The sequence below is a fragment of the Megalobrama amblycephala genome, unplaced genomic scaffold (genome assembly GCF_018812025.1).
Source record: "Megalobrama amblycephala isolate DHTTF-2021 unplaced genomic scaffold, ASM1881202v1 scaffold407, whole genome shotgun sequence".
NCBI lineage: Eukaryota > Metazoa > Chordata > Actinopteri > Cypriniformes > Xenocyprididae > Megalobrama > Megalobrama amblycephala.
The window spans coordinates 257,652-271,002 of NW_025953361.1; the positions used below are offsets into that span (position 1 = coordinate 257,652).

At 33.4% G+C, this 13,351-nt stretch overlaps 2 long non-coding RNA genes across 2 annotated transcripts; one reads left to right on the plus strand and one right to left on the minus strand.

The window, feature by feature from the left end:
• Window positions 1–2,706: 2,706 nt before the first annotated feature.
• On the plus strand, window positions 2,707–3,345 carry LOC125261377. Its single transcript, XR_007183275.1, has 3 exons — window positions 2,707–2,831; window positions 2,969–3,077; window positions 3,233–3,345. It is a non-coding gene; the product is annotated as an uncharacterized LOC125261377 (long non-coding RNA).
• Window positions 3,346–8,642: 5,297 nt separating this feature from the next.
• Window positions 8,643–12,763, minus strand: LOC125261387. The gene is made up of 3 exons (XR_007183280.1): window positions 12,644–12,763; window positions 9,943–10,035; window positions 8,643–9,795 (listed from the first exon to the last, which is right to left on the minus strand). It is a non-coding gene; the product is annotated as an uncharacterized LOC125261387 (long non-coding RNA).
• Window positions 12,764–13,351: the final 588 nt, after the last annotated feature.

The following is a 13,351-nucleotide window of genomic DNA, read 5'->3' on the forward strand; positions in this document are numbered from 1 at the left end:
GATCTCTTAAAAAAGTTTCTAGTTTCACTAAACATTTTTACTTAATTTCGTGGTCATATTAAACATGGACCTTTATTTTCACTAAAAGGGCTTATTTCTGCTAATTAATACTGTAATGTAATGATGACAGAAAACGTGTGGTTGTTTAATCTTCAGCTGGTTGGCAGATCCCCAACCTTCACGTCAGGAAATTCAGGCATTCAGGAAAACTGGCTTTTGTGTCTGCCTATATAAAGATGGTGACTCAATAGCGCCTCACAGCGGTCAGTTACGCACACCACAGATATACAAAGGATTGATACAAATACTTTTGCTAAAATATGTTTTTATTCATGTGTAATTTAAAACTTGTTCAAAATAATCACTTTAGCAAAGTTATCAGTATTTTCTGTTTATTTTGATAAAAGTTTTTTTTGTTCAATAAATAGCCTATTGAAATAGTTCATTTTAAAAATACAGAAACAAAATTATTTAAAAAAGTAAAGATTCTGAAAGCATTGAATGAGATCAATAATTTAACAAAGCATCACAGTAGTAACAAGTAAATGATTTTTGTTATATGGTATGATTAATGTCATAGTTTTAAATATGATGGTTTGATTATAAATATGGTGATTGTCTCTATGGACACCCAACTTGATATTTCCCATCTGAATCTAAACATGTCATGTAAACGAATGGAAAAGTCAGCAGCTGTTTATTATCATGTTTATTATTGTCTTTCGCCCCGACAGCAGGTGCGCTTTTTACCAAATAAACCATACTTTCACATTTTCTTCTGAAAAACTGCTGCTTAAAGCGTAGGAGTAAAGAAGGAATTTTAACATTTAACCATCACCATTAAATCACCTTTTGTCAACATTATTTTATTCAGCTCTGAGTGAAAGAGGGAGAACGATTGCTTATTTATAAACAAGTTAAAAATGGTGTGGTTCATCTGAATGTTAATTAATAAATGATGTGCTTTAAGTGTTTAAAATAATGTCAAATACTGTGGGTTAAAAGTATTAAATTAATACTTAAGTTATAAAAACTGAAATGTATACATTAAGCTTTGACTTTAGCACATTTTTATTTATAAATAAATAAATATCAGACTTGAATTTATTTTATGAAATTGTAGATTTACACCTTAACAACACAAAAATTATATTTTTAAATGCTGGTATTTATGCTGATTAACAACTAAAAGTTGATTTAACGTGGGAAAAAAATCGTTTTAATTTGTTGAGATTGCAGGTCTGATGAATCAGAGATGAACAAATGCTTCTAGAGCTCTGACTTCAATCAATCAGACCTACTTGATGTGCAGTTGACAAATCAAGAGATCACACAGGTAAAACACACATCTCTTTGTTCTGTTGAATACAAAAGAAGATATTTTAAATAATAAAATACTGAATTTCACTGAATTTATTCATATAGAAGTTAGTGAGGTCATCAACAGTTTGGTTACCAATATTCTTCATATTTGTGTTCAGCAGAACAAATAGATGTGTGCTTTACCTGTGTGGTCTTGAGTTTTCAGTTACATGTCTGTTTTGAGGAATTCACCTGCTTAGAAATCTGCACATTTTTACATCTGCACATACATTTGACTTTATGTGAGCACCACTTAAACACTCGGCCTGTTCCTCCAAATTGCTTGCGCTAGAGGGCGCTAAGATTACACATTTAAATATGCCTAACTTAAAGGTCAGACTAAAATTCAGTGCACTCCAGTTAATTTTTCATCGCATCACATCGAGCAATGCAGAACTCCACAGGTCAGTCATTCAACTATTTAATATATTTATTTACTAAAACTTTTCACAAAAATTTAAATGTGAATAAATTCATAGCTATAATAATCAATGCTCAGTGATATTAAGAGATTTAGAGAGTTGAGAACCTCAGCATTTCAACGAACCAACATTACTCACTATAACTAAACTTTATTATTACAAATAAAAACTATTGTCCAGAAGTTAATAAATACCTTAGAATTTTTACGTAACACTTAATAATCAGTATCAATAATAAATAATAAATAATCAATAATAATCAGTCATTTGATAACATTACAAGACATCTGACTAATGATAATGATTTATGCAGCATTTATTCATTTTAGTCAATGTTCAAAATCTAGCCGTCTGATTCAGAAATTATGTTTATTAACTAATTATTACAGGTTTATTATTAGATATTTTGTACTCTCTCTTCACTTGTAGTGTCTTTTCTCGACCTCTTGACGTGATGGCGCTACAGTGTAAAAAATAAAGTCATGGTATTTTTAGTGCACTTTTTAATTCATATTCTTGTTGAACATTAGAAGTCAGCCATAATTAAAAGATTTACAAACAAAGACTGAGATTAAATTCAATTTTCACATCACATCATACACAACACACAAAACAATAAGTTAAAGACAAAGAAAAGGACGTTTCATCCCTCTAAATGTCTCCATATATATTAGAAATTCCTCTATAATCCTCTTGTTGGTGAAAAGCAGAAAGTTTTACAGAGAGTTTAGAAAACTCAAAGTCACACTTCAACAAAAAACATATTTCTGAATGCTGAATCAGAAAGAGGACTCATCATTAATGAAACACTGATTCATAATATCAAAGTCAATCGTTTTAAGACCACCTTCTTCATAACCTTTAATCATATCACTTTTACATATATAATGAATTCATTTTCCATAAATTCAAAATTTATCTTGTTAAAATAACTCATGTTGTGTCTGTTCACAGATCCAGGGTCTGCAGTCAGGTGTGTTTGTCCATCAGTGTTCAGCTGTCTGTCTGCTGTCTGGAGGATGATGACTTCTGTTTGTTCCTCTGAGGGTATGATTATTCTTTAAAGAACATCTTATTCATTTATTAACACACTCACAGTCAAAACATGAGTTTTGTATCATTTATTTCTGAATTAATATCTGTACAGTGTGTTTAAGTTCATCTTCATCTTTTCTGTGTGATAGAAATGGATCATCAGTCTCTGTATATTCCTCTCTCTGTAGAGGAGACCCGACCAGAACCGGCCCAGAGTTCAGTGCGGCCATGCAGTGATGGAGAAAGTTACTTTTAAAAGTAATGCATTGCAGAATTACAATATTCAAAAGTAACCTTACTTACTTTTTGTGGAGAGTACTGTTAAATTACTTTTGCATTAATTTTCCTCATCTAAGCAGGGTTTGTTTGTTTGTTTTTTTAATTACCAATGTTTTTTTTTCTATTTTTGGCAGATGTTAAGGCCAGAAGTGGAATCAGTAATCCTTAGGCTGAAGGAAATGCAAATTCACAGCTGTACAGTAGAGGGCGCTGCTCAAACAAACCTTTCAGCCACTGCTGAAGAAAGATCGACTCTTATTTTAGCAATAAATAAAAAATAAACAAATATGATGTTTGTCTAAAACCATTTTTGCTCATTGGTTGAATTGGATCATTGAAGGTCAGCAGCAAAGACACTTTATGAAGTGAGATTAAATACATAAAGTATATTTGTGTCATTTAACATATTTCATTATTGCAGGTTCACATAATATTCAGAGTTTGCATTTGACAGTTTTTTATTAATCTTGAGGAAAACTGAATCAGGTTTTGTGTAAGTGAGAAATGCTCACATTAGTCTACAACTACAATAAGCATCATGTTCACACAACATCTCTGCACTCTCCATTCTCTCAACATGAGGGCAGGAGAGGCTTCAGTCAATATATGGGAAATCAGAATAACTTGCATTACTTATATGAAAAAGTAACTCAGATATTTAGTTGTAATTTAAAGTAATGCATTACTTTAATAACTTGTGTTGTAATGCTTTAGCCCAACACATGTTCATTCACAGGAGGATGAGTGTGAGAGACGATGATGAAGAGCAGCAGGTTTAAGGCTCGAGACACGAAAGAATGAACTAGAAATCTGTGATGTTTGTACTTTTGTAATAAAATAAAGAAGTCAGCACAGTGCGTATTTTCTCTCTCTACTTCTCTCTTTTCCCTTTCTCCACTGACATCTAGTAGCTACACAATTTCTCTGCAGATACAATATTTCCCCTTTTCTTTGGAGCAGTTTTGTTAGACACTGCCTTGTAACATTACAACATAATACTGTACTCCAAAAACCATAGGTAATACAGAATTACTTTTAAGAAAACATGAGGGTGAGTAATTAATGACAGAAATTTCATTTTTGGGTAAACTAACCCTTTGCTAAATAAATGCTGTTGTCTGCTCTCGTGATAAACCTAGTGAATAAAAGAAGACCATGGTCTCTGTGTGAACTGATTATTTTGTAGAAATCTGTTGAGCAGTGGTGTATAAAGTATACTCGAAAACCATACTTGAGTAAAAGTATAGATATCTTACCAGAAAATGACTTTGGTAGAAGTTAAAGTCACTGTTTAAATGTTACTCGAGTAAAAGTTTTAAAGTATGTGATATTTTTTGTGCTTAAGTATGAAAAGTATTTTTTTGATATTAAACGTACTTAAGTATTGAAAGTAAAAGTACAAGTAAATGTAAAATATAAAAGGAGCAAAAAAAAAAATATATTATTAAAAATTGTTCTATACACAGCTTAAGCAGCAAGATTGTGTTCAGTTTTAACTCTTTCTTACATTTTCTTTCTTACATGTATACTCTTTCATTATACATTTTATTTAGGAAATGTATTGGAGTAAAAGTTGACAGAAATATAAAAACTCAAGTAAAGTACAGATTCTCCCAAAAAAATACTTAAGTACTGTAACGAAGTATTATTACTTATTTATTACTTATTACACCACTGCTGCTGAGAATGAAACTGCTCTAATACTTTCCCTCCCGCGTCAGCTCAAGCAAGACAGGACTGTACTTCCGCCCATATCCTTTTTTGGCCATATCGCTGCCAGCGCTCTGAAAGCGATTGGTTTACAAGCACGGGGGGCGTGATTTACAAGCTGAGTCCATCCCATTTTGCCGATTAACCCTTGCCTGGCTTGAACGCTTATGAATTTAGTACTTTAGTTGCTATTCATTTGTATCACATCGAACAATGGAAAACTCAAATGCAGGTGAGTCTTTCAGATATTTCATATATATAGCCTATATTAATCTATTAAAACTTCACACGAAAAATATTAATTAGAATAAATGTATTCGATATAATGCTGATATAGGAATAATAACAGATTTGCTCTTGTTTGATTGAATTGTGATAGTGTAACTTATTCAATGAACCAACGTTACTCACATATAAGAAAACCAAAACCATTTACTGTCAGTTTTAAATTATTGTCCATAAATTCAGTTGACTCGCGTTTTTGATAACACTTTACAATAAAGCTTTCATTTGATAACATTAGTTACAGCAATGGACCAATAACGATGAATTCTACCATTTTTTAATCTTAGTTCATGTTAATCTCAACATCTATAGCCTACTGATTCAGACATTAAAATGTGTATTTTTATTATCTAACATTGACGATAATTAAAAAACTGTAAAGATTTATATTGTTCATTGTTAGTTCATGTTTGATAATACATTAAATAGCATAATGTTTTATCTGTAACTGAAATGAAAGAACATGAGACAGCAGCAAGGGGACATTTGGGTGCTCAACTAATTATCACTATTATGGAGCTCTGGAAGTTATACTCCACCCATGGCTCGTTGGGTTTGGTAAATGTGTAAAAGTGCGCCCGACAAAAAAGATAGTTGTAGATAGTCAGTGAATCGCTAGATGGCGCTATGTCATCGAGTATCTCTTTCTGTTAATGTCCAGGGTCTGCAGTCAGGTGTGTTTGTCCCATCAGTGTTCAGCTGTCTGTCTGCTGTCTGGAGGATGATGACTTCTGTTTGTTCCTCTGAGGGTATGATTATTCTTTAATGAACATATTATTCATTTATTAACACACTCACAGTCAAAACATGAGCTTTGTATAATTTGTTTCTGAATGAAGATCTGTACAGTGTGTCTAAGTTCATCTTCATCTTTTCTGTGTGATAGAAATGGATCTTCAGTCTCTGGATGTTCCTCTCTCTGTAGAGGAGACCCGACCAGAACCGACCCAGAGTTCAGTGCGGCCATGTTCATTCACAGAGGATGAGTGTGAGCGATGATGATGAAGAGCAGCGGGTTTAAAAGTCGAGACACAGAAGAATGAACTAGGAATTCATGACTTTGTATTAAATAGGCCTAGTTTATGATTCAAAATAAAGTACTTAGGGCCTACTAAAAAAGCTGAAATATTTTGTGTTCCTTCATGTCATGTGACCATCAGAGAACCTGCAAAGATGTTATTAAATGGATTCAATCTTAATGTTATGAAGTACCACTGTAGTCACGTTTACTATTTTAACCATGTTTTTAACTACATTTCTGGACGTCAAAAGGTGCAATGATGTTACTGCCTATGTGTGGGTCAAATACCCACGGATTTCATCAAAAATATCTTAATTTATGAATGAAGGTCTTAAGACTGTGGAACGACATAATAAATGACAGAAAGTTCATTTTTGGGTGAAATAACCCTTTAATATGTGCTATAGAGTCTAAGATATCTGAGCAAAAAAGAATTAAAGGGAGAAATTAGATTGTCTGGGCTTGAAGATTGCAACTGCAACATCATTTCTTTGATGCATGTCTGTACGGTCCTCCCTTTGTGTATGAACTTTATGAAGTTTGACAGTAAGTTAATCTCCATCCATTACAGAATCAAGAAATGTAAGTTGAAATTCCAGCATTTATTATATCTTGATGACACAACTCTATGACGGATCAGAGTGAAACTAAAATTAGACATATGACTAAACATATGTTCAAATAACTCAAATGATAATATACAAATTACAGAAATGCTGTTGGATATTATGCACATTTGCATATTAAAGTAGATTCTTTAAATATCTCCAAGAATATTTACAATTTGCATTTAAAAGCTTAAAATAAGATGCCGCATGCTTAGATTACAACATTTTTTCTAATTACTTACAAATAAATGTCAAAAATATCCTTCTGTGTTACCCAAAGCAAGTAGTTAAATAAAACTTAGAGCTATTGCTCTTCAAAGCTACCAAAAGCAAGGATTGATGAGGATTATCCAAGAAGACTGAACATACACCAGCCAGGGATGGACAGTATTTATGATACATGTATTTCAAATACATATTTCAAATATAAAATAGTATTTTGTAATTTGTATTTGATAGGGTTGATGAAAATGGCTTCATATTTTGTATCAAAATACTTTAGTGTTTTGTTTTTTTGTAGTTTTAAAATACTATAAAATACTTTGTAAGACGTCTAAATGGTGACATCATAAAAATGCGGCCTCTGATTGGTTCGTACTCTGTAGTTTGCCCAGAATTGTTGAGATCCGAACAGAAAATTGATCTATATGGAAGAAGGTGGACAAGATATAAAATACATTTTTTTTTGCATAAACTGCTATCATTTTTAACAGTTCATGGTAAGTTTTTGTGTTCATTTTAGCCTAGGCTAAATAGTTTACCAAATTAACAAAATGTTCTTGAAAACTATTAAACTGAGCAGCAGCCTATATTTATAATTAATAATCAAATGATCAATTAGTTATAAACTAGTTGCTATGAATACAGGAGCCATCAGTTGTCTTCTTATAAATGACTTGTTTGTCATTGAGTCAGTGTTGCTGAGGCAAAGCAGGCCCTTAGTTACCAAACACCAAGTAACTAAATTAGGATACAATTATGAGGGATATGTGAATATTTGATCTGTTCGATACAATATGTACATTTTCGCCGCTAGAGGTCGCTTATTCAGTCGCTTGTCCTCGATTTCATGGAATCATGGGAGTTGTTGTCTTCCTGTCTACAGCCGGTGGAAAAGAATCTGACGGGACTCGGGCAGAAATCATGTTCATGGATGAGATTATTAATGTTACTGTAGTATGAAGCAGAGCAGGACCGAGTGATGTTGGAGCTGAACGAGACTGATGGAGCGATTGATAATGAGAGACGAGTGCGACACATGCCTGGAGAGCAGAGGAACTTTTATTATGCCACAGTTGCTGCAACTGCTTTTTTTGGTCTAGTGCATGTGGGGTAATGCGGCGCTGTTTATCATATTAGATGCATTTGTGTACTGAAAGTTGTTTTAATGCACTTGTTGCACTGCAGTAAGGTAGATCGATATTAGGCAAGGTAAAACATCAAGAAAACGAGATTTAAACAAGAAGCTATATAACAATTTGTTTTCTGTTGATGAATGAATCCAAACAGTTGCTCCCCTGTCTAATAAAACATGTGTCCTGGTTAAAATTGCTTATTTTTCTAGATTTAAACATTCTTGGAAACATTTGGGATAATGTAAGTACACAAGTCGAACATATTTCAATCCAAAAATCCTACTGTATATATTGTGCCTTTAACTGGTTGCATATGTCAGATTTATTGCATGACTCGGACAGAGAAAAGCTGTTGCTATCAAACATTGTTTACTTAATCAACTGAATCAGTGTAATGATGAAGAGATCAAATAGGCCAAATGATGGAAGCTTTGCAAAGAAATTTCATGCCTCCTTGTAAAAGAATTTTATTTAATTTTACTTTATTTTGATACACTTAAAATGAAGGTATTTGGTATTTCATTTTAAAATACATCTTGATGTATTTTTGCCCAATCTACACCTGCAGCCTCCAAAAGCGACCACCAGATGGCAGCCACAGAACAAACCCAGACAAATACCGTGAAACAGGGTACAGAACAATGTCAGAAAACTGAATTAGAGTGAGAGAATCGATTAAACGAGAATAAAATCCTGTAGTTTTAGCAGTACACATAGAACTAGACAGTATAACATTGACTACAATGGGCCTGTGATCTGAAAAACTTGCATCTTCAATGTTTACATTGTTGATGGAAAACCCATACGACATGATAAGGTCAAGAGTATTGTGTAGCCTTATCTACATGCTGAATAAAACCAAAGGAGTCCAGGACATAATTAAACTCATGAAATGTGAAATTGAACTACATGAAATGGTGAAAAAGAATTAAATCTTTTTACAATCATCATTTAATCATCCTTTTTGCAATCAATCCTAATAATTGATCACAGAAGCTATTTAATACAATATGAATTCCTAGTTCATGCTTCTGTGTCTTGACTCTTAAATCTGCTGCTCTTCATCATCGCCTCTCAAACTCATCCTCTGTGTGAATGAACATGGACTCAGTGTTGGGATAAAGCATTACAAGTAACACGAGTTAGTAAAGTAAGGCTTTACTTTTAAATTTATAGAAAAATATCTGAGTTACTTTTTCAAATAAGCAATGTGAGTTACTTTGATTTCCTATTATCACAGAGGTGAATGTGGTTTTTACTCATCCCACTTGAACAAAAACTGACTCACTATTACTCAAATGCAAACTCAAAATATTATTGTTACAAACTGCTCTGGGACACCAAGGTAGAGGATTCAAATGCAGGTTTTTCTCCACACTCAAGGTAAAAAAAAAAAACAGGCAAAAGGTCAGAAATCCACAAGAAAGCAGTCCAAACAAACAACAAATCAAAAACACACGGGAAGACAGGTAAATCCAGGAAACAATCAAAAACCAAAATGCATAAACCAGGAATAATGCTAAGAATTGCAGTTGAACACTAGACAAGACCTAGGGAATGGAAGAGTGAACCAGGCTAAACAAGGTGAGTATGTGAATTCTGGAGTGAAAGAGCCTTTTACATCTCTCCATCACTGCATGGTCGCACTGAACTCTGGGCCGGTTCTGGTCGGGTCTCCTCTACAGAGAGAGGAACATCCAGAGACTGACCATCCATTTCTATCTCACAGAAAAGATGAAGACAAAAACTTAAAAACACTGTATTATTTGAAAACATATTAATTCAGAAACAAGTGATACAAAACTTTTGACCATGAGTGTGTTATAATATTTAAAGAAGAATAATATGTTAAAGAATAATCATACCCTCAGAGGAACAAACAGAAGTCATCATCCTCCAGACAGCAGACAGACAGCTGAACACTGATGGACAAACACACGTGACTACAGACCCTGGATCTGTGACAGACACGACATGAGTTATTATAAACAAGTTAAATTTTGATTTTATATGAAAAATGAAGAGTCATTATATAGCCTACGTAAAAGTGATTTGATTAAAGGTTATGAAGAAGGTGGTCTTAAAACGACGTTTGTGTGTTGAAGTGTGACTTTGAGCTTTCTAAACTCCCTGTAAAATATATTTTACTGGAAACTGGTTTTCAAACTTAATTTAAGCCCCCATAAGATGTCAGTCTTGAACAACAGATGCATAACAGTGAACATTAATCTGTTTATTGAATATATTATTAAACCATAATCAGTGGCGTAGCAAGTCAGCCCCGGGCCAATATGCAAAAATAAAAAAATAAAAAAATAAATAAAAAAATTGGGGGGGTGGGGTACGTCTTATGCGAATGAGTCCCAGTACTTTAATATGAATAAGATATTATCACTAACATGCAAACAAAAATGGCAAAACAAATCTAGGAATGACAACAACGGCACTACAGTACTATATGCGCTCCTCCATCATTTTGACTTTGCATTGCGGATCTATATCAAAAATGTCAAAAAACGGCATTTCAACAGTCGTTTGAATTCGACCGATTCGACTCTGTCTCTGGAATTTCAGAATGATCATATCATCGTTTCAGATGCGAAGAGTCCTAAGATTATTCCAGTTATGAATTAATTATTCTGTCACAGGCTTTTTTAATGCACGTTTTATTCCTAATAAATTTACTATAAGTTTCTTCTCTAAATATTTTTCCATCAATATTAGAATGTATATATTATAATAATACAATGTATTCCAATGCTGATGATTTAAATTAGTAAAGGAACATTTGAAATATTCAATAAAATACAAAAAAACAAACCAAAAAAAAAAACACTGGGAACACTGCATAGGCCATACACCAGGACATTAAAGCACACATTATGGCCTATAAGCATAAACAAATAAAAAGTATAAAACGGTTTTTGTTTTTTCAGTAGCTTACATCTATGAGATGTTGGATTTCCATGCTCCACTTTTAAGTTATGTGTCACCTAGCCACAACCTACAGATCCCAGCATGAACTGTGACACATTATAATAGGCCTATTTTAAATAAGTTATAATCAATAACATGCAGAAACACAGAAGCAAGCAGGTGCGCATGATTTGGCATGGCAGAATGCGCGCAATGAGCGTTTTCCACCTTGTCACTTCATGTGTTTTCTTTGATCGGATAGCTATGCGATCGTGAAAAGACCAGGTCTAAATGCCCTCCGAAACGCATTCGAGATGGATATAAACCCGATCGCTCAAACTACTTCATATGTAAATTTAACTCCTCCCAAAAATACTACAAAATAAACGTGTGAGAGCGTGTTATAGGCTAAATAACATGTTATAGTTAGATATGACAGCGCTACTGCAGAATGCATCACCTCAGATGAGCAACTGAGTATCTCTTCAGAAAACTGACACAAATGAAAGTGAAAGTATGTCGATCGCAGTCAGCTTCATTAAAAGTAATGAGACCTAGTGCTGCTGCCGTGCTCTCTCCTACTGCAGTCTTTGATTTTAAAATTAGCTGAGGGTCACTAAAATGCAGTTGATATTTGTTGCTTTCGGTGACATGAACTCCATTAAATCTGCATGTAGCGCGGGAACTGCAGATCGGATTTGTAGCTGTTTTGCGGAGACACATTTATGTGGCCAAGGGTAAATGCAATCGTTTTTATAAATAAGATATCCGATCAGAGAAAACGCATGAAGTGACCAGGTGCACAACAGGCACAAAATTATCACTAAAAAGATTTAAGTTCACAACGTTTCAGTGACTGCACAATGAAACTTTAATAATAATGTCTACAAAAACTCGTTATTAGAAACTTTACCTATTGAGTAAAGTGTTTTTATTTGATCTTAGTTGTTCTTTTTTTAAAACCAACAACATTTTTATTTCCCATTTAAAGTGTTTATTACAAAAAAATTATTAAATGATAAAACATAAATAAATGCTAAACAAAAGTTTTAGTTGCATTTACTGCCCTGCCAGCTTATGTCCTCAGCACTTCCTGGAGCTCAATTTATTTATTTATTTATTTATTTAATTAATTTAATTTTATTTTATTTTATTCTATTAACCAGTTAGTAATACACAAACAACGAAGCATCATCAAAACATCTTCGCATCCTGGAGCTCACATGAACTAACACAGCAATATTTATTTATTGCATATATCAATCCTTGTTAATGTTAATAAACATACAAATGTTAATTTCTGAGTTAGTAGGCTAGATGTTGAAAGTAACATGAACTAAGATTAATAAATGCTGCAGAAGTCATCATCGTTTGTTTGTCTATTGTTTTTTAGTTATCAAATCTTATTGTATAGTGTTAACAACAAGGTGTTTATTAGTTGAACTTCTGGATAATATGTGTAATGATTAAAAGTACAGTAAAAGGTTTGGTGGATACGATAGTAACGTTGGTTCATCAATTAAATTGAGGTCCATCATCATTCTACCAAACTCTCTTAATCTCCTAATCATTGTTTTTTTTATTCATTTATTCAAATTCACATTTTTGTAAAAAGTTTTAGTAAATATATTAAATAGTTGAATGACTGACCTGTATTGGAGTGCTGCATTGCTCGATGTGGTGAAACAAATGGAGTGCACTGAAGTCTGGCCTTTCAGATCAAATAACATCACGTTTTGAGGTATGAGTATACTACAATAGTTTCCAAAAATGCAGGCGACTTTTGTTGTGAAGCGTCAGGAGCGGAACTGACTAAAGCTGAAACCACACTACAGTAGGCTAATGACGCAATCTGTCTTGTGGGCAAGGTAAATAAACTGCATCTGACATCGTTTTAATAAGTGCTTTATTTCGAATGTTTTTAGTTTTACATTTTAGTTATTAATTTAACTTAATTATTTAATTAGTGAAAAGCACTACTTTCAGTTTGGGAAACCTAGATCTGAACAGTGAAACTTCAAAGGTGTGGAAATGTCGAAAAATGAATGGAGAAACAACAACAACAACAACAAAACATTTGTTTTGTAATCATCCTTTATTTAATAGTCTATAAAGTCAATAAAAAGTATGAATTCCTAGATGCTGTGTCTCGAGCCTTAAACCCGCTGCTCTACACCATAAGTTATCTATAGCGCCATCTATAGGTTAAGAGACAGACTTGAATGTTACAGTAAATTAGTTCAAGTATTAACATGTAAGGCATGCAACGTCAACTGGCGGCCCGCGGGCCAAATCCGGCCCGCCAGAGATTTCCATCCGGCCCCCAGAATAATACTGAATTCAGGAATAGCCTTGTAA